The sequence below is a fragment of the Brienomyrus brachyistius genome, chromosome 6 (genome assembly GCF_023856365.1).
Source record: "Brienomyrus brachyistius isolate T26 chromosome 6, BBRACH_0.4, whole genome shotgun sequence".
NCBI lineage: Eukaryota > Metazoa > Chordata > Actinopteri > Osteoglossiformes > Mormyridae > Brienomyrus > Brienomyrus brachyistius.
The window spans coordinates 13,006,818-13,028,063 of record NC_064538.1 but is presented as its reverse complement, the minus strand read 5'-3'; the positions used below and the strand labels follow the sequence as shown (position 1 = coordinate 13,028,063).

The following is a 21,246-nucleotide window of genomic DNA, read 5'->3' as shown; positions in this document are numbered from 1 at the left end:
AACACGACATGCAACTTTAAATTGCCTGCCATGGTTGCTGAAAAAAAGCAATTTTGTAATAATGTATATAATATAATGTAAAAGGATGTAAAATCTATATGGAAGAAGTTTTAGTAAGACACCTACCAGAAATTCCTGATATCATCTATTTCTAGTATTCAAAGATCAACAAAAACGTTCCCCTGTTTTCGATTTTGGTGAACAGGGATCGGTTTTTGAACAAATATCTCACACATCCATTTGTCCATCAATTTCAAAGGACACTTAACCAGGCATCTTCATGATGAAGATGTGATTTTAGTACAAATTTGAGTATTTTCAGGATTAAGTATTAATTATAATGTTAAGCATTGCTATTAGTAATTTGAAACATATTTGACAGTCGCCTAACTTTTTTAGGAAATACTCAACGTGACCTTCTGAATATTTACATTAATATCATATGAGACACAGCTTTCCTTCACACATGAAAAGGGTATACAGTGGGAATGTGTATATAATCATGATAAAACCTTTATTATTCTGAAAAGTCATTTGTGACACAAGCGAGTCTTCCGCATTCAAAACTGAGAGCAGACACCGACAGAAGCAACGTTTAATTTGATGAATAACTTTATATTAGGATTTTTTTTTGTCAACTGTATTTTTGTTTAAATATCTAATGAAAGAGTTAGAACAAAATAATAACTTCATTAAAAAGAATAATGAACAAAACATTAAGTTCAGTAATTGCTAACTTTACCTAAATCAAACGTAATTATGTTTTATGTTAAGTTATGGTTTAAAAATACTTCATTCAACCCTTTCTAAACACTGGCAATGAAACAGTTCAAAGAAAGGACTATATGTTCTATCATTTGTAACTCACCAATAGATGTCAACTGGCACAATACAGGATGTACAGGATGTTAGAATGTACAGTGTAAAGTTGTATTTATACGTTGAAACTTAAAAAAAGTGTTGAGACAGCCTCTTCTGAGCAAAAAAAAAAGGCTTTGAAAAGTTCCACGCCAACACAGGAATAGAGCAAGACAATACTATAATTAGTACTTAATGCTTTAAGTTATTAATCTCATGAATTTCATAACTGTCTGCCAGCCTTGTTTCTTTTTTCATATTTCCAAACTACCATTAACAGTAATAAAGCCTACAAAGTAAGACTTAAAGGAAAAATGACCCATCGACAATGAAATAACTATGATCAGCTAAGAAACATCATTTTATACACAAACATGATATATTTGAAGGTAAAAAAAGTGCCCAATTAACTAACAATTGACATCAATCCAAGAAATCCCAGGTGCTGAACTTCATAGGGAGTCTGATAGTTTTTATATAAAAATGATAATTAACTACTAATAATTTCTCATGAATGGACGTGATTTGCCAAGAATATAACATACATACAGATACATTACTGACCACACCTCTGTCAGGCAGCAACAAAGTGCAACAAAGTGTAGATTCAGTTCATCTTGAGATAACTTTACCACTCTGGTAGTTACTGTTATGCTCCTAAATGAAATGTGGCAGAAGGCTCAACTGTGATGTGTTATGCCGTACAGAAAATGAGAGCCAAATTAATTCACATCAAATAGTGTTATAGTTTGTGTTCCCCCCCCCACAATGCTACAGTTGTAAAAGCTGAGTTTTTCAAGCCTTTGCAGATATACCATTTCACAGTGCTGAACATGCAGTATCTTCCAAGTGTAACTGCGGTTAGCAATTTAAGAACCAATGTCATTTAGTCAAGGATCGACAGAAGTGCCATATTCACTCCTAATTCATGTTCGTATTTATGTTTCGAATATGATGATATTCTGCCCTGAATGCATTTACAGGACAACATGTTGAAAAATAAACTTATTTCTATGTGTCTCAACATGCTACTCTGCCATCGTACACAAAAAAAAATCCGAAAAAAGGAGTGAAGTAGCCTTTGTTCAATGGCTGATTTCTTCTGCTCATCATGCGTCTCTGTGACAAATGGGCTTAAGTCAGAAAGCCTACAATCTCCTTACTTCCCCTCTCTAGTGATGACCGCCACTCTCTTCCTATGTTCTTGATCTGTGTGTTTAAATAATGCATCACTGTACAACGTATCTCTTTCATGCATTCCTGCCTCCATTCTGTTTCTCACATTGTTTTTTTGCCCCCATAAATTTTTGCATATTTGTTACAAGGGTCCTTTTTACGTAGCCTTACTTTCTCTGTTGTTTCTGAACATAATTTTTCCCACAGAATGAAACTAAAGTCTTTATGAGACAAGACTCAGATTATGGTTTTTCTACACCTCTTTCGTGCCACACTGTAATGATTTTTTTGGTTATGTAGGAGGGCACCTTTTTCACTAAATAATTAAGTTGTTTCATGGTTTTTCACATGGCCTATGACCAAGTTTTATGTAGATATTGAGGTAAATGAACTGACACTGACAGTTGTTCACATGCATAGCCCTGCTATATACCTGAAATTGCTGACACTACACTAGGATGACTAATTTCCACAAGCATATTTGTCAATGTCTCGAATAAATTTTTAGCTACGAGATTCCGAGATTCAACGGTTCCTAGTACTGAGCTCTTGACTAAGCAAATATGCAATTGTGCGTGGGTGAAGAATGCAAACAGAAGCGACAACGTAACACATGACAAACTGTCATCTTCTGCTTCTCAATAATGTCCCTGAGTTAGCAAGTCAGTGAGCAGGTGGCAATGAAGACAGCTCTGAAGATTTGGTCAGTCTCATTAAGGGGTCATCTCAAGAGTATAAGATCATACAGATATTAAAATTTCATTATGGGCATCCTAGACTGTGTCCGTTTTACTGCCCATGCCTGGGCTTAACAAAGACAAACATACAAGGTGATATTTTTCTTTAAGTTAGTCAAGAACAAAGCTCATTCCTGACAGACATAGTTCAGATTCATGCAGTTGTCATTTTCAAACATTGAAAACTTGAAGTTGATGAAATCAACTCCACAGAAACAACTAACCTGAGTGTAGCGAACACTGGTGTGTGCCAATCACAAATTTGTAGTGTAAGTACCAGAATTTTATCTTGTGTAGAAGGTCACTTCATACCTCCAGGTCTGGGACTTCAAAACCCATCTCCACTCATGTAGAGTTTGCATGATCTCCCTGTGTTGTGCAGGTATTTGCTACTCCAGTTTCCTCCCATGGCCCATAGACAAGCAGTTAGCTGAAATAGTGACTCTAGACTGCATGTAGGTTGTGAGTGTCAGGGTCGGTGCCCATGCGACCCTCCCCTATGCATTCTATTCCCTTTTTGGCCATCAGATGTCACCAGTCATCCTGCTTCCCAATCCTCTGTCTTGTAGTCCTTCAGCCCTTAGTGCATTTCCCTGCTCCCCAGGCTGCCCTGTAGTGCAATTGGCTGAGTGTGCAGCGCTGAGGCCGAACCTCTCACCTGTTATTTAATATTTGTCGGTGTTCTGTTTCCATAAGGCAGGGGTGCCCAATTCCAGTCCTGGGGGGCCGGAGACCTGTGTAGCTTAGTCCTTTCCCTGTTCCACCATAAATGATTCAGCTCAAGAGTTGTGTGGTAATTAGCACAAGGAGTTGAATCAGGTGTGTTAAATGAGGGGAAAGCCAAAAATGTGAAGGGCTCTGGCCCCCCAGGACTGGAGTTGGGCACCCCTGCCATAAAGTCTGTTATTGCTTATCTTTGTGTTCCTGTTTAAGGTTTATCCTACTCGTGCCTGGTTTAATTCTGTCCTGCTTGCATTTATGTTCCTAATCTTTCCTAGTGTTAGCCCTTAGTGTTTGCCAATGTTCCCTAGTTCCTGTGTTTGTAATTTTTTCCATCTGTTGCTTGTTGTCTTGTGTCATTATTGATTGGTTGATTTTGTTATAGTCCACACCTGTCCCTTGTTAGTCCTTGTTTCTCTGTGTATTTAAGTGCCTGCCTTGGTTCATTACCTTAGTCAGTCATTGTAGAAGTTACTATGTATTAGTATCTGTGGTTCCCAATCCTGCTCCCTGTTTTGCTTTGTTCCCCAGCTGTGTTTACTTTGTTGTTTCTTAATTTTCCGGTTTGTTAATAAACCGCTCTGTTTGCTGTGAGCTACTCCGTGGATCATTCCTCCCTTTCCATCCCTTCACCATGCCCCACTACAGCAGTGAGGGTATCTATAACCTGGCCTTATGCCCTGTGCTAGACTCCAGACCGCCACTGTGGTTGCAAGATAGATGCTGCATGGATGTGGTTAGTATAGCCTGTTGGACTATTTAATGTGAAGGTTCGGTTATTCTGCAAAATTAAGGGGAAGAATTCCACCTTACTGTAGTTGAAGGTGAATATGGTGCCAGTACCACAGCATCATTTTCCTGAATAGCCCTTCATACTTTATCCATCCGTCTTCCAACTGCTTATACTAGCAAAGGACCTGCAGCCTAACCTCAGCAGAACAAGGCTAGGGATCATGCTGCACCAGGTGCCGGATCATCACAAGGCACATACAAAAGCAGGCAAAATCACGCGCTATGGGCAATTCAGAGGAATCAATGAACCTAACAGCAGATCTTTGGAATGTAGGAGGAAACAGGAGGACCTTGATGAAACTAGTGTGACACAGAGAAAACAAGCAAACTCCACACAGACAAAGAGCAGAAGTGGGATTTGAGACCTTAGCCCTGGAGTTGCTACCCACTGAGTCACTCTACTGTCCTACTCTTCGGCTTTTACAATACTTAAATTATTCATAAAGCTACTTTGAAATACAGTTCTTGATCTATTTTTAAAAACAACCAACGGAATGGTTCTAATGGCAGCTGCAGCAAGCTTGTGCGGAGCAAAGCAGTGAGTGGACAGCATGCTGCACCGTGAGGCAGGGAGGGTGAATATGCCATTGGTTTGCCAGACGCTTCAATGACAATCTACTGAGGATGGCAGAGATGAAGGTGCCCATTGAAAACCTACTAAACACACTACATCTTCAGGGGAAATGTTAACATACCAAGAAGCAGAAGAACCCATTACGTGATGGGAAAGTCCACGCGGGGTAAATTATGACATTTGTTTTCTCCTGCGCATAGCTGTATTTGTATGTTCTGCATTTGGCTAGTCAATGTAGACAGGTATTATTTTCATCAGAAAAAGCATGTTATTTTTGTGGTTGTCAAAGGTCAATGAGCCACCGTTTTATGCAGACCTTGTTTTTAAAAGGCTCCCTTGAGCTTCATCAGGAAGCTCTCAGGTTAAGCACACTTATTTCCTTTCTCAAAAATTGATAAACATTCGTTTAAAGAAAAAAATACAATTGATAGAGATAAAAAATGACCTTCCTTGTTACTACCCGTATAAATATATTTTAAAGTTACTTCCACTGATCCTGAATTTGTGTTGGGATTTTAGAAGGAAAAAAACATATTGATAGTTTCAATACATGACAGACGTAAATGTTAGCTGACTTACTTTTAATGTTATTTTGCACCTTTCAATCATCCATATGTTTAGTTTTTATTCATGCTCTGAACAATTTCTTTCACAGAGCTTGTATAAATATGGCAAAGGTGCCATGAAATAGTAGTATTTACGTAATTTATTCCATTAGTGTGGTTATTTGAGTGTATTTCATTTGATATTATTTCACGTTCAGGCTAAATTATAATTGCAACTACTATGCTGTGAAATACTCCCCTTATGCCCTTTCTGTGTACTACACACTTATTTGCAGCACATGTACCACCTGAAACATCAGCTTTATAGTAACAGAATATTTAAGACACTTTCAGAACCTGTTTGTGGATTAAAGCAAACTCCTCCTCAAATGTCTTTTATGCAACAATTATCTTGCAAGAACAAAGGTTTCTTGGCATTGTGCTAGATCAAGTCATTTAAAATAGGACAAAAATTAATATTAAACACATAGCTAGATTTAATATAGGGGATTTTTCTCCATGAAGCATCCTGTTTGTCCTGCAGTTATGAAATGGGGCTTTTTTGGTCATATGTGGTGATGCAAAACCCTGCAATGATATAATCAAAACAAGTGCAATGTCCCTTGAAGGAGAGAGTGAAATTCGCACTATTTAATCACTAAATGCTTTCTTGTGTTTATATTTTATTTGGTAAGTAGTGAAAGACATTTTCTCACTTTGATGATAATTACTCTGACGACCATGCAGGATGTTTCGGATATAATCATTTCATATTAAATTCGTAAAAGATGCTAAAATGCTAATAACTTATATACAAGTATGTGCATGGTAATGGCATTTGTACATTAATCATTAATGCAAAGGCAGTTTGAAACGTGGTCAATACAATTCTCTGTAACGGATTTTAATATCATAATACAGACATCAGCAGTCTCAATTGTTTTTTTGGGTTAAAAGGTCCTGGGCTTAGGACTGAGAATGAACGTTAAGAGGAAAAATGCAGTTGAAGTGCGTTGGCTCCATGCAAGTGGTGCGGATGCAATCGACCTATTTTGGTTGAATAAGAAGCCTGGAAACGTAATAATATTTGTCACGTTCAACATGTGTCACCGGGCAAGGACGGGAAAACTTTGCGAAAGGAAAGTGTGATGGAGAAAAAACAAAATGCCATGATCACACAGTGCGCAGGTATACAAATGCAAAACTAAACGTTGCAACTTCTGAAAAACAGACACACAAAGATGCCGCGAAGACCCATGTATAGGAGTTCATAAAAAACGAGAATACTAATGATAAAAACAACTAATGCACAGCGGGCTGCTCGCTTCCCGTGTTCTGTAAAGAATAGCGTGCATTACTAAAAGCTCATTATTTTGATTTCTGACATGCTTTTGAATATAGCTTTAATCATCCACAAAATTATGTATGTTAATGTTAATGTATTTTGACGTAGAAAACGATATTCAGTGCAGATACCAATGTTTTTATGAAAAACTCGCTACGTCGGATTTTTTTTCCGGTGATGCACATCATTGCAGGATTACGAATCAGCGATGAGCAAGGGTAATACGTAGTTCATCTGCGTATAGCTGACGAGAAATGCTACTGAAACTTACGTAGTGTAGTGAGTGACTTTCCAATAGTAGGATTTTTGTGCCCAAAGGAGCTCTCGCCTGGATAGTGTAAATCTGGATGGAATCCACGCAAATCGGGCGTTAGCATGTTATAGTGAAGGAAAGCTGGCAGTCTTTTAAGATCCTCCAGTTTGATTGCAGAGGATGCAGGGGCGTTTCATGGTTCAGAGAATATAAAAAGCGGTGCACTCTTCATTTTCGGTGACACTGTAGGTTGGTTTGTAGGGTGCGTGTGTAACAGCAGTAGCCCATTAATAAATTGCTTACGTTCAAGTAGCATTATTCAAGGAACCGCTTGATCGGCGCAATGCTGAAACCCACTGTTTCTCGACATGAACAAAGTCTAGTGATTAGCATCACGGCAGCAAACTCTCACGCTTCTGGCGTGACACGCTTTCAGACGCTCACGCTAGAATTCTTACGGCAAGTCTGCATTATTCCGTTATAAAATAAAAATTCGTTACATCCGAAACTTTGGCGTATCTTGCAAACCCTACAAACTATGTGCAATGTGATAAAATGCACATACATGGAAATGCGTGTGCATGTGTGCGCAGACTTCTCTCTCATTTCATCCAAGTGACTTACGGCAAATTGCCACTAATAGATTGACATAGCGTTGACAGCAACATTTCCTTATATCGAAACATTGTTTGAATCGTTTTAACGAATATAAGTGTAGTAGCCTATACACGTACAGTATGAAAGTGGTCGCTGAAGTTCCAGTATGAGTTATATGAAAAATATTTTAAAGATAACGACAACAATAAAGGTATATTACACCAGGTAACATTAAATAATGATTTTAAAAGCCAAGGTTACTATAACGTTATGCATGACTTTTAAATAACATTATGAATATGACTTAAATTTAAAGCTGTACTTTTTCAAATCCCTGTGCCGCCGGCCATTCGTGGCGTTATTCGTAATATCCGTTGATACCTCATATTTGGAATTCCTTAGAGTGGCACTACAAGGGCACAATTTAAAGAGAATAGACATGCAAATTTTACCACTTGTTATAACGGTGATTTTAATACGAGCATTACTTTATTGAATAAATATTTGGCAAAGTTGAACGCATTCACGGTATCGGTCAATTCGTATTCTATCAAGACAAAGGCGCCCGCGCGTGGCAAAAGCTTGTAGTCACAGAATCATTTATCATTTACACAGAATCATGTATCAAACCATGTTCCAAGTTTGAAATATTAAAATATTTTGATTGATATTTTCCTTTTGAATGGCCAAAATTATCCCCTGATTCACTGCGAGTTACGGAGGTTTATTTCAACATCAGGAATTGACCGAGTATGAACTAAAGAAAACATTTGAAAAAGTACAGCTTTAAATTTATGTCGGGCTTAATAAAATTTCATTTTCATACTTTTCTTTTCCTTTAACGTGTACACTAAAATACTGCACTTCCCGAATACATAAAATTAATATATAAAACTAAATGCAAAAAGCAAGACGCTACACTTGAAAAGTTTATCCAATAAGTGGGTCAGACACCAGTCTTGTTTTTAATCTAACATTTATTTTTTCTCGAGTCTGTGGGACACACAGATTGTATTGATTCAGTTGCTAGCTAAAATTAATGATGTAACTTATTCAGATTGATAATCCACCCCTTCACATTTGCAGATTTATGCAGTCATTTGAAACTGCTGTAGGTGTGGTTTTCACTGAACAATGCTGGTCAACCAAATAGCAAACAGCAAAATAAATTGAATTGTCTGAACCAATATAAACAGCATTGCTATGTTCGTGCGTGATCCATTCCACAGCAACTCTAAAAAGCCAACACACTAGTGAATAGGTTTTGGAACCATTGCCTGTTCACTATAACAAGGATTACAGGAAGGAGACAAATGAAAACAATTTATTTATTATCCAATGAAGAAACAGACTTCAGAACAGCTTCCGTCTGTGGCGATCTGTGATGACCGTGTGCTGGACGAGCGAGCCGGGAGTCAGGATCAGGCAGGCGGCGATTCCACAAACGGGGGTTTTATTGTAGGCAGACGAGTCGACACGGAACAGAACTTGAATGACCGGACTTCGGTAAACAGACTTGAACGCAGACTAAATACACAGGACTGAACGGGAATAACCGGAAACAGCTGGTCACACGCGCGATTGCACACGAGGTTAATGAGGGGGCGTGGCATACGAGAGGGTCGTACGGGCAGGTCGTGACATAACCCCCCCCCCTCCAAAGACGCGAAACGAAGAGACGGGACCAGGAACACAAGACCTGGAAAACAAGATAAGACCATCATCGGGGTACCGGAAACAGGTCAGACACACAGAACAGGCATAAAGACAGAAACCAGGACAACACCTGACAGAGAACAGGAAACGCAGACAGGCACACTGAGAAAGGAGACACTGTGGGAACACCAACCGGGGGAACAAAGCCACCAGGGAAGGCAAGGAGGAAGATGGAGGGGACCTCGGTGCAGACGAGGAGGCAGGTGAAGCCGTCACAGGTGACGGCGCAGCCACAGCTGTTGAAGGCGCAGCTGACCGATGAGTCAGAGTAGGGGGACCCGCAGGCGACTAAGGAGTTGAAGCAGGGGAACCCGTAAGCGACCAACGAGGCGTTGGAGGCAGAGCTGAACGCTGCCGACAAGCCATCGGGGGGGACCTACAGGCGACACCCGAGCCAAAGCCGGGGGACCCGCAGGCACTCCTCGAGCCACAGCCAGGGAGACCGAAGGCGAGCCAGGGGGCAGGGTGAGCAGGACATGAGCCAGGGGGCAGGGTGAGCGGGACACGACCCCGGTGTCGGTGCCCTCTCCCTTTCGGGGGGGACCGACAGGTGAGGTCCGAGCCGGGATCGCCCATGCTGGGGCGATGGCGGAGGAGTAGGTCACCTGGAGGGGTCCATTGGGACCATCAGAGAAATCCTCGAGGGGTCCCATTCAAGCTCCTCCTCCCCCAAGGAGTAAGGAGCAGTGGTCGGGCAGCCTGGAACCTCTTTGGGGACAGGGACTGGAGTCCTGGGAGCTGGTGGTGCTAGAGCTGGGTCAGAAACTGGGGGTATTGGAGCAGAAGGTACAGTGGGAGGATCAGAGACAGGCGTAGCCGGGACCTCAGGCACAGGTGGAGCCTGGACCTCAGGTGGAGGCAGAGGCGCCGGGACCTCGGAGGGCGGCGATGCAACAGGAGCCTCAAAGGGCAGCGACGCAGCAACCGGGACTAGTGAGTCAGAAACACCAGACAATTTAAGGGCCAAGCGCATCCCTAGATAGGGGCGAGCTGCTGGCTTGAGTAGATGAGCGGTGGTGATACGGACTTCAGGCAGCCGCCTCCATCTCACACCTGTCCGGGTACTTGATTGGGAGGCGCAAGAATAAGAGAGGGAAACGCCCCCTAAGAAGATCTCCAGCATTTCGATACATCTCCGGCTCTTCCACTTCTTTTTCCTGCTTGACATCGGGGTCCCGAGTAATAATAATGAGTCATGCTAGATTGATGGCCAATTAGCAGCTATAATATAGGACTGGCCATGAAAGAGGTCCGACAGTCAGCATTTTCAAGGCAACTAGAGTGAAAGAGTCAGTGGCTGAAATGCAAGCCCAAGTTATTTTATGCATCAAGAGGAACAGTGTGAGAAATAACGATAGCATGTGACAAACATAAACAAACTGCATCAGTAAAGAAAGGCAATGGTAGCAAGCTGAAACTAATCAACAGAGACAGACACTAGAAAAATATGGCTTCAAAAATCACCACAGAATGAGAGACAGCAATGTGTCACCCAATCTCAACTAAACCTGTGTATTGTGAGCTTCACAAAGCTGGAATTTACCACAGCACCATTTAGTAAATTCAGTAAATAGTAATATGGTTTGATAACTTATATTTTACCTTTTCCTACAGAGGGGTTGTTCTGAGGCTAGGGATCTGTGCCAGCAACTGGAAGGTTGTTGGTTCGAATCCCATGAATGCCCAGAGTGATTCTACTCCGTTGGACCCTTGAGCAAGGCCCTTAACCTGCCAGTACTTCATCCTGGGTATGACGTTAATCTACATCCAGCCCTATAAGGAGGTCTTTCAACTTACTGGGGAATTTGGGGGTTGGTGGCAGAATTGGCACTCCAGCCACCAGAAAAAAACTCACAGTGATCTATTCGGACTAGTGTGGTGCTGACGTATTTGTCCGCCACAAGGCTGCACTCAGGTTCTCATTCCTCCTTCTCCTCTACATTTGGAGAAAGTCAAAGGATGGCCACATAGTGTCGATTTCTATGGACAGTCATCACATGGGACTCATGTGGTCTGATGACATATGCATGGCTATATAATGGTCAAGGAATATGGGGCCAAGTGCATACTGTTCCCTCAGGATGGTGCCACATTCCAAGAAGATAACGCCCCCATAAACACTGGCAAACAAATTCAAGCTCGATTTCATGAACACCAGAATGAAGTCATATTTGCTGCGGCCGTCTCAATCACCAGATCTCAGCATCACTGAATCTATATGGGAAGTCCTGGAGTGTAAAAGGCAAAATATAATTTGATTCAGCCCTCAAAGAACTGAAGGTTTGAAATATTGAGAAGGTCTAATGTTCCACTTCACACAGTTTAGGACATGTTTGACAGCATTCCAAGAAGGACTGACATTGGTGTGCATGCAGGCAAAGGTGACCCTACCCCTTTTGAGATCCTCAATATTAAAATATTATTTTGTCCACTTCTGTTATATGAGTACTGAGTAGCATTATCTACTAACTTACTGATAAATTTGTTTTTAAAAATCATTGTCTCTATTTTGTTGGAAAATCTTAGCGAAGTATCTGGATTGACCTGTTAATTTTGGACAGCCATATGAAGTACACTCTCTTCAAACATATTCCTTCATGCAGAGTCAGGTGAGGCCATCTGTTACACAGGCTTCCAGCGGTTGAGACAGCTGTTAGCGCAGGCATGAGGCCACTCTGAGGACTGCCGCGTTAAGCCGAGACAAAATGTTTTTTTACATGGAATTCACAGAGAGACTAAATGCTCTTGGACCAAACACTTAGCAGGTGAGGTGAGATACAGCTCATTTGCCAATGATGATGGTTTGTGCCACAGAACTGTCCTGTTTTGGTTATTTATTCGGCGTATGACATGGGCATGTTGGCTTAGTGGGTAGTGGGTAGTGCTGTAGCCTCACCTCTCCAGCGCTGGTGGTTTTCTTGTGGTCACGTGATTTACCACCCCTGATTTATGGCCAGTACAGCATGGGATATCACTCCCCCGCCCCCACAAAAAAAAAGAAAAAAGATGAAAGCTACTTTTCATTCATGCTCTTAACAAAACCACTGCACCGTGATTAGAGGTAGTTTCTAATTCAATAATAGGCAGTTATGCATACAGACATTAAATCACATAGTCACACATATTAATGAAAACACTACTTACTATAGTAGAAAATCACTACCTGAAGGAAAACAACATGAACAAGGGGAACATGCAAGGAACTCTGAAATCAATGTACAAAAGACAGAACCACAGTCTGTTATTATTATTCATTACAGGCAATAGACTAAAACTGAACTTTATTCTAGCAGACGCAATAAATGGTTTTAGCGATACTGTATTACTTATCAAGTCAAAGGGACTGGCCATTAATAAGCAGACCGAGTCTGAGAATGACACCTGTCAATCAGGTAGCTTCACGTCATTCAAAAGTCACAGGCATCAATGGTTGATCTTTCATGACTACAAACAAAGTAACAAAAACAGAATTATCATTTGTGAATGCAGCCTGGGTCTGAAAAACGTATAAAGTGGCATTCGATTCGACATCGAGCTGACAGAACCGCTGTCTGTTTGTTCCGAACTTAAAACGTAGTAATAAAAATACACCCTTCCCGATAGTTGGTAGTTTGTCTAAGGCATCTTAAATCAGTGTTTTATTTTACAAATTGTGACACTAAATCTCTTTTAACTTATTTTTATTACAGGACAGGGCACTCCTAGGTATATTTCAATTATTCATATTATTGACCTACCTTGCTACTGTCGGTATTCTGGGTTTTATTTAAACCCTTTTGCTATTAAGCATGTTTTTCTGTATTATTTCGAACATAAGGATTTCAGACAAGAAATGTCGACATTTTTTTTTATCAGAGTAATCGCGTTTTATTTTTAATACTGATATTTTTATTATTGATTGTGATGTCAAATGAACCACCTTTAAAGCCTTTTCCCGAGTGCCAAAACATCAGACGGCCATAACTATCGAGTGAAATGACTGGGTTTGTTTATTTTATTTCCTAATTTCTGAATAGTAGCGCACTCAGACTTATGATTATCTTACCCTCCGCCGAAAAGCCCCTAATATAAGCCTTACAGTTTCCGACGTCAGCCGAGAATAACGGATGCAAAACGCAGACAGGATCGAGACACTGTTTCCAGTTCACCATTACAAAACAGCCATTTCTTTTTGATGCCCCCCCCCCTAGTTTTTCTTATGTATTAAGAACAACCACGCTGGATTCTAAACTTGTATGCAATATATCTGCACTTATCCCACAACGCGGCGATTTTTTTTTTTTTTTTTTGCAAAACACAAAAACCAAGCGCAGGCTATTTAAATATAGGGCGCCTACAGGCACTGTGTACATATCTTCACATAGGATGAGTGTACTGCATGTTCAAGACAAATACAACTGGATACGCTTGAAGATGTAACCACCATTAAAGGGGATGACGGTCTCATGATTCTGAAAACGAATGTCATCGATTTTTATTAATAGGTGAAAAATCTATAACGTTAAAATGAAGAATTCAAGAAAAGCTGCATTCAAAGACTAGAATCAGTTGATGCGTTTTCTGCTGCAGACGGCTATCTTCATCAGTATTTTCGAAATAGGTTACATTTTATAAATATACATCTAGGTGATATTCGGGATGCCTCTTTTGTTGGAAATGGATAAAGATGGGAAGATGTATTAGCGATATTGCAATCCTGTTTACAGCGTATTTTATTCGCTCTATTCAACTGGCGTCTGATGGGAATCTAATTCAGAACCTGTGCGCTTTATGGAAAATCCGAAGACATGACATGCACACGAAAAAAGAGGAAACGATTCTTTTTGTTTTTTAAAACATGTGTTTATTTAAATGTCCTTTGTTTTAAAAGTCGGCAACTGGTATATTATGAAAAGTCATAACAAAATGACTTCTTTCAGGGTTTGGTCTATTTTGCAGACTTGCTGTCTCTTATTATTTATTTATTTGTTGGCTATTTTTCTATCATTCAGTTTACTGGGACATCATGTTACATCCGATATAATATTTTTGCAATCTGATGTGTAACCCAGGTTCCGGCTTTGAAAGACTATATTTCTTTGTTTTTATTGTTTTTTTCCCCATAAACTACCGAAAGCCACTTAAACTGGCCTGGAACTGAATTCGCCGCCTTTGTCTCGACGAGAAGCACAAAATCAGGTAAGATATTAATGTAATAATTACTCCCATTCTGTCGCCGCCTCGTTCTGTTCTAAATGCCGTTTGATTGCTGTTTGCTCTAAATACCTATCCGTCATTGTATAGTGTTAAAACAGACTGCAACACATTAGTGCTATGGCAACTGTTACGACACAAAGCGCCTTAGCCGAAAGCTATGTATGTAGGCCTATATTAGCAGCTTTCTGCGCCCAGTACACACAAGCACACATGTAGGCACCCGCATCTCGCAGGAGATTCTGTCACCCATATTCCAGACATTATCAGGTGGAGGTCGGAACCGCATAAGCACATTAGATACCAAGAGGTTCGCGACTTTTTTTAAATATATATATATATTTCGTTCTGAGAAGGCCCGCTCTGAGTTATATTACAGTTATGGTGTTGTGTAGTAGTGTCGTATTTATTAAATTAAATGGGTTTTAAGGGGCTTAGTCAGTCATGAAATGTTCACGAACGTGCTGTACATATCTTCAGGTTAAGGTGTTAGACACTGATACATATAGACAGCTCTGGGACTTAAGCTGACATACCTCCTTTAAAAATATTTGCCTTTCTATCGACTTGCCGCCCATCCTCCCAATATATTACGTTCCGTTCATCCCCTGTCAATCCAGGTATCATTCGAGAAAATACTATTGTTCTCCGAGGATGTGTTTATTTGCCTAATTTTTATAACTGCCATTCAGTGATGGTTTTAGAAGAGAGTCTTTGTGAATAAGTTAATAAATTCCATTTCATTCGATCCCACAGAACTCATGCATTAATACTCAACTGCTGTTGCTATCCAGTACTTAACTATGAGCCAGCCCTCCACCTCCAAACACCCCCATTTCTTTCAACCCCTCCCTTCTCAATCCACAGCCTCATAGAATTCACACGAGAGGTTCAATGTGGAGGCAACTGTGAGAATACAATTCAAGGCTCTTTGTCATTGGTCCTACCTGCAATAATTGTACATTTATCATATAATGATAATAATAATAATAATAATAATAGTTCATCCATCTATGCTTTTTCAGTATTTGCTTGGTTACAAGGGTCCAGGGCTCTCGGAAGCTAAGGGCACAAGGCAGGGAATAATCTAGGATGGGGCGCCAACCCATCGCAGGGCACACTCACACACCAGTCACTCAGACTTTCAAACTTAAGGATAATTTGGTAGCCCCAATTCACCCTAGCATGCTTTTGGATTGTGGGGAAAACTGGAGTACCTGGAGGAAACTAAAGTTTATCTTAACCTATTTTCTGTAACTGCCTGTGTTATTCTGGGTCACAGGGGGTTTGGAGTCTGTCCCAGAGGCTACGAGTGCAAGGCAGGGAACAGCCCAGGATGGGACACCAACCCATCACAGGGCACACTCATACATGCACACCTACAAGCAGTTTGGCAACTCTAATTAACCTCAGCATGTTTTGGGACTTGGGCTTGGGGACACTACAGAACCCCAAGAAAACTCCACAGTGACATGGGGAGAGCATGCAAACTCCACACACACACAGAAACCTGGTGGAGACTTGAACCCAGGTCCTAGAGGTGGAAGAGAACAGTGCCAAGCACTGCGCCGCTATGCCCTTAGTTTACCAAACTCTCAAAATAATTTCAGTATATGGTAATAAATGTTGTATTTTATCAATGACTTTCACGCAGTGGTAATTTTATTTCTATCCTAGAAATGTCCTTGTTTATCAAGTGCTTAATTTAAACTGTCAAGTGGCCTTTACCCTACTGATTTGTTTTAACAAAATGTAATATGACTGAGGTCAACACCCACCCTCTCCTTCATTTTTAATAAAGGTGCCCTTTGACCTCTCCTTCCCCTAAATGATTTAGCCACTGCATCCTCCCACAGTTTTACTGCACCTCTCCTGCTGTCTCTGTAACCCCCTGAATTAAAAGTCAGCCATATTATATCTGTTATATCAAGTTAAGTTAAACTACTCGTGTTACATTAATTTGTCCATATATGTGTTAGTGAGTGATGAGCTGAAGTGTACACTGTGAATTCAGTGTAAGCATGCGCAGCACTGCCTGTGAAGCCGCATGCATTCGTAGCACTGCATTTGGATGTTCCGTAGCAGTGCACAATTTCGCTACCACAGATTTGCCTGGTGTGCTGTTGTGTTTCCACTCGAAACTCTTTTTTTTGGATAATGAGATACTAGGTAACATGTCAGATTCACACCAAATAGCCTCAGAATCATTTAAATGTTATCATCATTATTGTCTCGTTGGAAAAAAAGTGGAGATGATACAGTGGTAAGTGCTGTGGCCACTGTGGAGTGGAGCTGGGGTCGGAACCTCTGCCCTGACCTTACGTGTGTGGAGTTTGCGTGTTCTCCCTGTGTCATGTCGGGGTTCCCTTCAGGTCACATGGTTCCCCCTGCCCCTACAGTCTTAGTCCCTATCTTGCACCCATAGCCTTTAGAATAGGCCCCAGTCCCCCAGACCCCCAGAACCCTGCATAGGACAAGGAAGTACGGAAATGTAAAGGAAAAGTATATCCCAGTCTCGTTTGTCTGCATTTTAGTTGTTTCTTGCAGGCTAATAGGAGGTGATTTCACTTAGGTAGGTCCAGTCCATCCTTTCTAAAATGAGCTTTTTTCTGTTTGATGTTAAGAATGATTTACATGTGGATAAATGCTGGAGTTTTTTGTTTTTCTGTAGTTTTTTTTTATGGCTGCAAAGTTCTGCTTATTTACCATTGATAGTGACTTTCTGCATGGAAGCACTCTGAAAACATAGATACTTCTCGAGATTTGTGCATGAAATACATTTTAACCTTTCAGTTTGGGGCTGTATCCCTGCCGACCCATTAGAATGATATGATTCATGATTAATGATATAATATGATTAATTTTAAATATATATAAAAAAAAAACAAATTATGGTCTCCTCCATGAAGTGATTGTGTCAGATTGTTACAGAGAGTTTGCTAATTTGGAATATTATATGTTCATCTGTGCGTATATGTATTTCAGTAGTTAGATTTTCACCCAGAATTTTTCATGAAAAGAACTATCTGAAACAAAATGTTATGTAGTCATATGTCTGCAAAAAAGCAGTAATTTGAACTGATTATTGCCAGGTGAGAGTGGCAGCCTTTAATGTTTACTGTACCATTCTGGCCAACTATATACCCATATGACTGAAGTAGCATATTTTACAATTTAATCATGCTATGCTCTGTTCAAAGTAGTTTTACGAATACCCAAGGCAAACTGTCTATTATTAAGTCCAAAACCAACCTTCCACTGGTATAACCCGACTTCTGTGTCATCATTGAAAACTTATATAGTACAAGCAACAGTGGAATGGTAAAAGTGACGTAGGGTGTCTTTAAAGGTTTTTTTTATGGTACAAGAGGAAAGCACTGTGTGTACTTGGGTTTTCCATGCAGCCAGTGAAACATACTGTGATCACATCTGCCATTTCATTAGGTTCTCTTCTGGGCCATATGCCATGGTCTGTGTTGGGACCACATGTGCCTGCAAGACTATATGATGAACTTAAAATTCTTCTCTGAATACTTGCTATCAGTTTTTTGTAACTAATCAATTGCCACTTGTGTAATTGCTACACCTCACTTTAGACTGCATTGCAGACTACATGCTGCTTCTTGTTCACATTCCATATTTACCTTTTTTCATACTCAGTGGCTTTTCACAGCTTGAAGGCTACATCCTGTTCTGTAAAACGGCTCCCACCATGTGGTGTCCTACTTCCAACTCATCTGTTGATCATTATCTTATCTTTTTATGCCTTTTTGCCACTGGACACCCATTTATTTTGAAACAACATTTTAAGATTGCAGAAATCCTAAGTGATTTTTTTTGGAAACATTTTCGATGAATGCCATGTCTATAAGAATCTATGAACACATTCATAATGCTTTATAATGAATTCATGAAGCATTATAAACATGGCTATAAATATTCATAAAAAGGCATAACACATTTTAGCCATGTTTATTACACATTATAAAGGGTTTATGAAGCTCTCATCTATAATGCACTATAGATACCTTCATAATGCAATACAAGCATCCTTAATTCTTATACCAACCATTGTAATGTATTATGAATGTATCCATAGTGCATTATAGATGAGAGCTTCATTGGAACTTATGAAGTACTATAATCAACACTATGATGCCCTATAACTGTCATTAGATAATGCTGTACTGCTTTATTAATTCTTATACTGAGTATTATAATGCATTATGAAGGTATCCATAGTGCATTATAGATGACAGGTTCAAGTGAAGTTTTACCATTTTTTTTGTTATTAGGTTACTGATATGTTTATGCTTTATTCTATATATTATATTTTTCACAAATAGTAGTAGGAGTGTTTTTTATGTAATATATTTTGGTCAGAAAGACAAAAGACATTAATCCATTCATTCTGAAAAATTGTGTATCCAGTATAGGACTGCGGGGGGCTGGATCTTGTCTCAGTATAGAGCATAAGACAGAGGACACTCTGCATGGAGTGGCAGTCCAGGGCATGGCACGCGCTTACACAATATGGGAAATTTAGAGACATTAATATTTATAGGCTGTTGAAATAAACCAGAGTACCTAGAGGAATACAGCGTAAACACTTGGAGAACAAGCAGGTACTCCAGTCCCCCCCCCCCCCCCCCAAAAAAAAAATACTACAGCTCTACTTATCTTGAAGAGTACAGTTTAACTATATAATGTTTGGATGGCCAAATAAGGTCCACCATTGGTTTAGCATTTAAGGTTGCCTCTAAAATGATTTTAAAATGATTATTAAGTACAGGTATTACAGCAAACACAAACTACATGCAAATAATCCAAATGTATTCAAGAGCACTGCGGTTTTGCATCTCTGAGGCTTTTCAATCACAATTTATTGATATAAATCCATCAATATTTCAGCCACTTATCCAATGCCAGGTCATATGAGGAGGCCTACACCTGTCCCCGGCTGCATAGGCCTCAGAGGTACGCCCTCGATGGTATGCCAGTCCTTCAAAGGGCTCTCACATGCTCACACTCACACGCTATGCTATGGGCAATTCTGAAATGCCAGTTCACCGTTAGTTGTTTAACTGCGGAAGGAACCGACTGGACCCGGAGGGATACTGCACTACACAGGGAGAACTTGCAGACTCTGCACAGACACAGAAGGAGTGGATTCAAACACCCACCCTGCCTCTCCACTGCCCTGGAAAAAGTACAAACGACTTGAAATAAACATGATGAATTTGAACTCTAGAACAATCACTACATAAGATGTGTACATTGAACTATCACAAAGACCACCATGTTTAAGAACAAGTCTGTTTTATATAGGTCATTTTGATTTATTCAGAATCAGATTTGCAAACTGAAAAATGTCAGATAAGTCTGTCGATCAGCTGCACTGATTTAATTTAGTTCAGTGTTTTATAAAACATCATTTTCAATATGGGTTCTTAAGATTCTACAGCAAATACTGTAACAACCTCATAAGATGATACAAGTAAGTCAATTAAGAACATTACTATTTTATCATTTCAAAAGTCAGTCTAGACAATGTAGTACAAGGGTCCAAGGCCTGCTGGATGTCCTGCATTCCTGGGTCTGCTATCTGGGGTAAAATGATTAGTGTGTTGGATTTCAGTCCGTTCACTATTAGGTCAGCAGGAGATGCTGAGCAGGTAGGTTGGCAACATCGTTGTGAAGAGTGTTTGGGTTGAGCTTTTCACAGTCCCACAGCTCACACTCATTTAATATTTGAACCACATGAGACAATAAACTATAATTCATCGCACCATCCATCCATCTTCCAACTCTCTGACAGTGTCATAGGGAAACATAATTCATTTCAGATTAACTTAACCTAGAATGACATAATAGTTACATTTTGGGGCAGATTCTCCCAAAAGTATTCTGGACAACTCAGGCCGAAATAACCAATCAGAAGGAATTGTGTTAAGATAGCTGATTTTGATTTGACTATTGTTCACATATTTGCTAATCAGTTCAAAACTGAGAATAAAATCTAATAGCCTTAGCTTTGTACCATACATCTTCTTCCACAATTTCTGTATGGAAACCTACTACTACTACTACTACAACTACTAATACTAATAATAATAACAATAATAATAATAATGACACCTTTTTGATCCCTGTGAGGATAATGCCTACATTATCTTGTTCTTCATGACACACAGACACATATGTAGGTGAGAGCATCTCTGTAATTACACATTAATTCATCACCAAATTTGTAGTCTAGGTCACTGAATAAATACCAGCTGGTTTGGGACCCAATTTCTGTGCTTCATTAAGAGTGACTCTTTTCTGTGAGAACTCAGAACTGATCGCTCAATACCCAACAGCCACTTAAATTACATTTTGATCTGTTTTCCAAATGGGAAATTTTCTATCTCAGTACATGCATCCCTCTTAAATAACTCTTTTTAATTTTAACATAATATGAAGATTGCTTACTTTTGACCATGTCAGGATTTGTGCTAAATACTTCATGCAATATGTTCATATGGAGTTTGATGGATTTTGAACCTAAAGTGTTATCTGAATTCTCATTAAAAGCGGCCTTTATAAGGCAGTTAAGTATAGTCATTTGACTTTTTCATGCAGAGCGGTACCATACATTATAATAGTGACACTAAATCTTACGACCCTACTGGAAGGTAGTCTAGGGATTACTCAAGGGCGTAACATAAAGGAATAGAGAAGGAAAAGACAACCAGTTG

At 39.9% G+C, this 21,246-nt stretch overlaps 1 protein-coding gene across 5 annotated transcripts in view; it reads right to left on the bottom strand.

Moving 5' to 3' along the window:
* The window catches only part of foxp3b (forkhead box P3b), a 35,611-nt gene extending 28,339 nt beyond the window's left edge, over positions 1 to 7,272 (bottom strand). For 3 of the 5 annotated variants that reach the window (XM_049016045.1, XM_049016046.1, XM_049016047.1), the window contains exon 1: positions 869 to 896. The gene's annotated coding sequence lies outside the window, so the exon portion shown is untranslated. Of the gene's footprint in view, positions 1 to 868; positions 905 to 7,018 lie in introns of those variants that run through there. The other 2 variants (XM_049016043.1, XM_049016042.1) reach the window with 2 other exon arrangements.
* Positions 7,273 to 21,246: the final 13,974 nt, after the last annotated feature.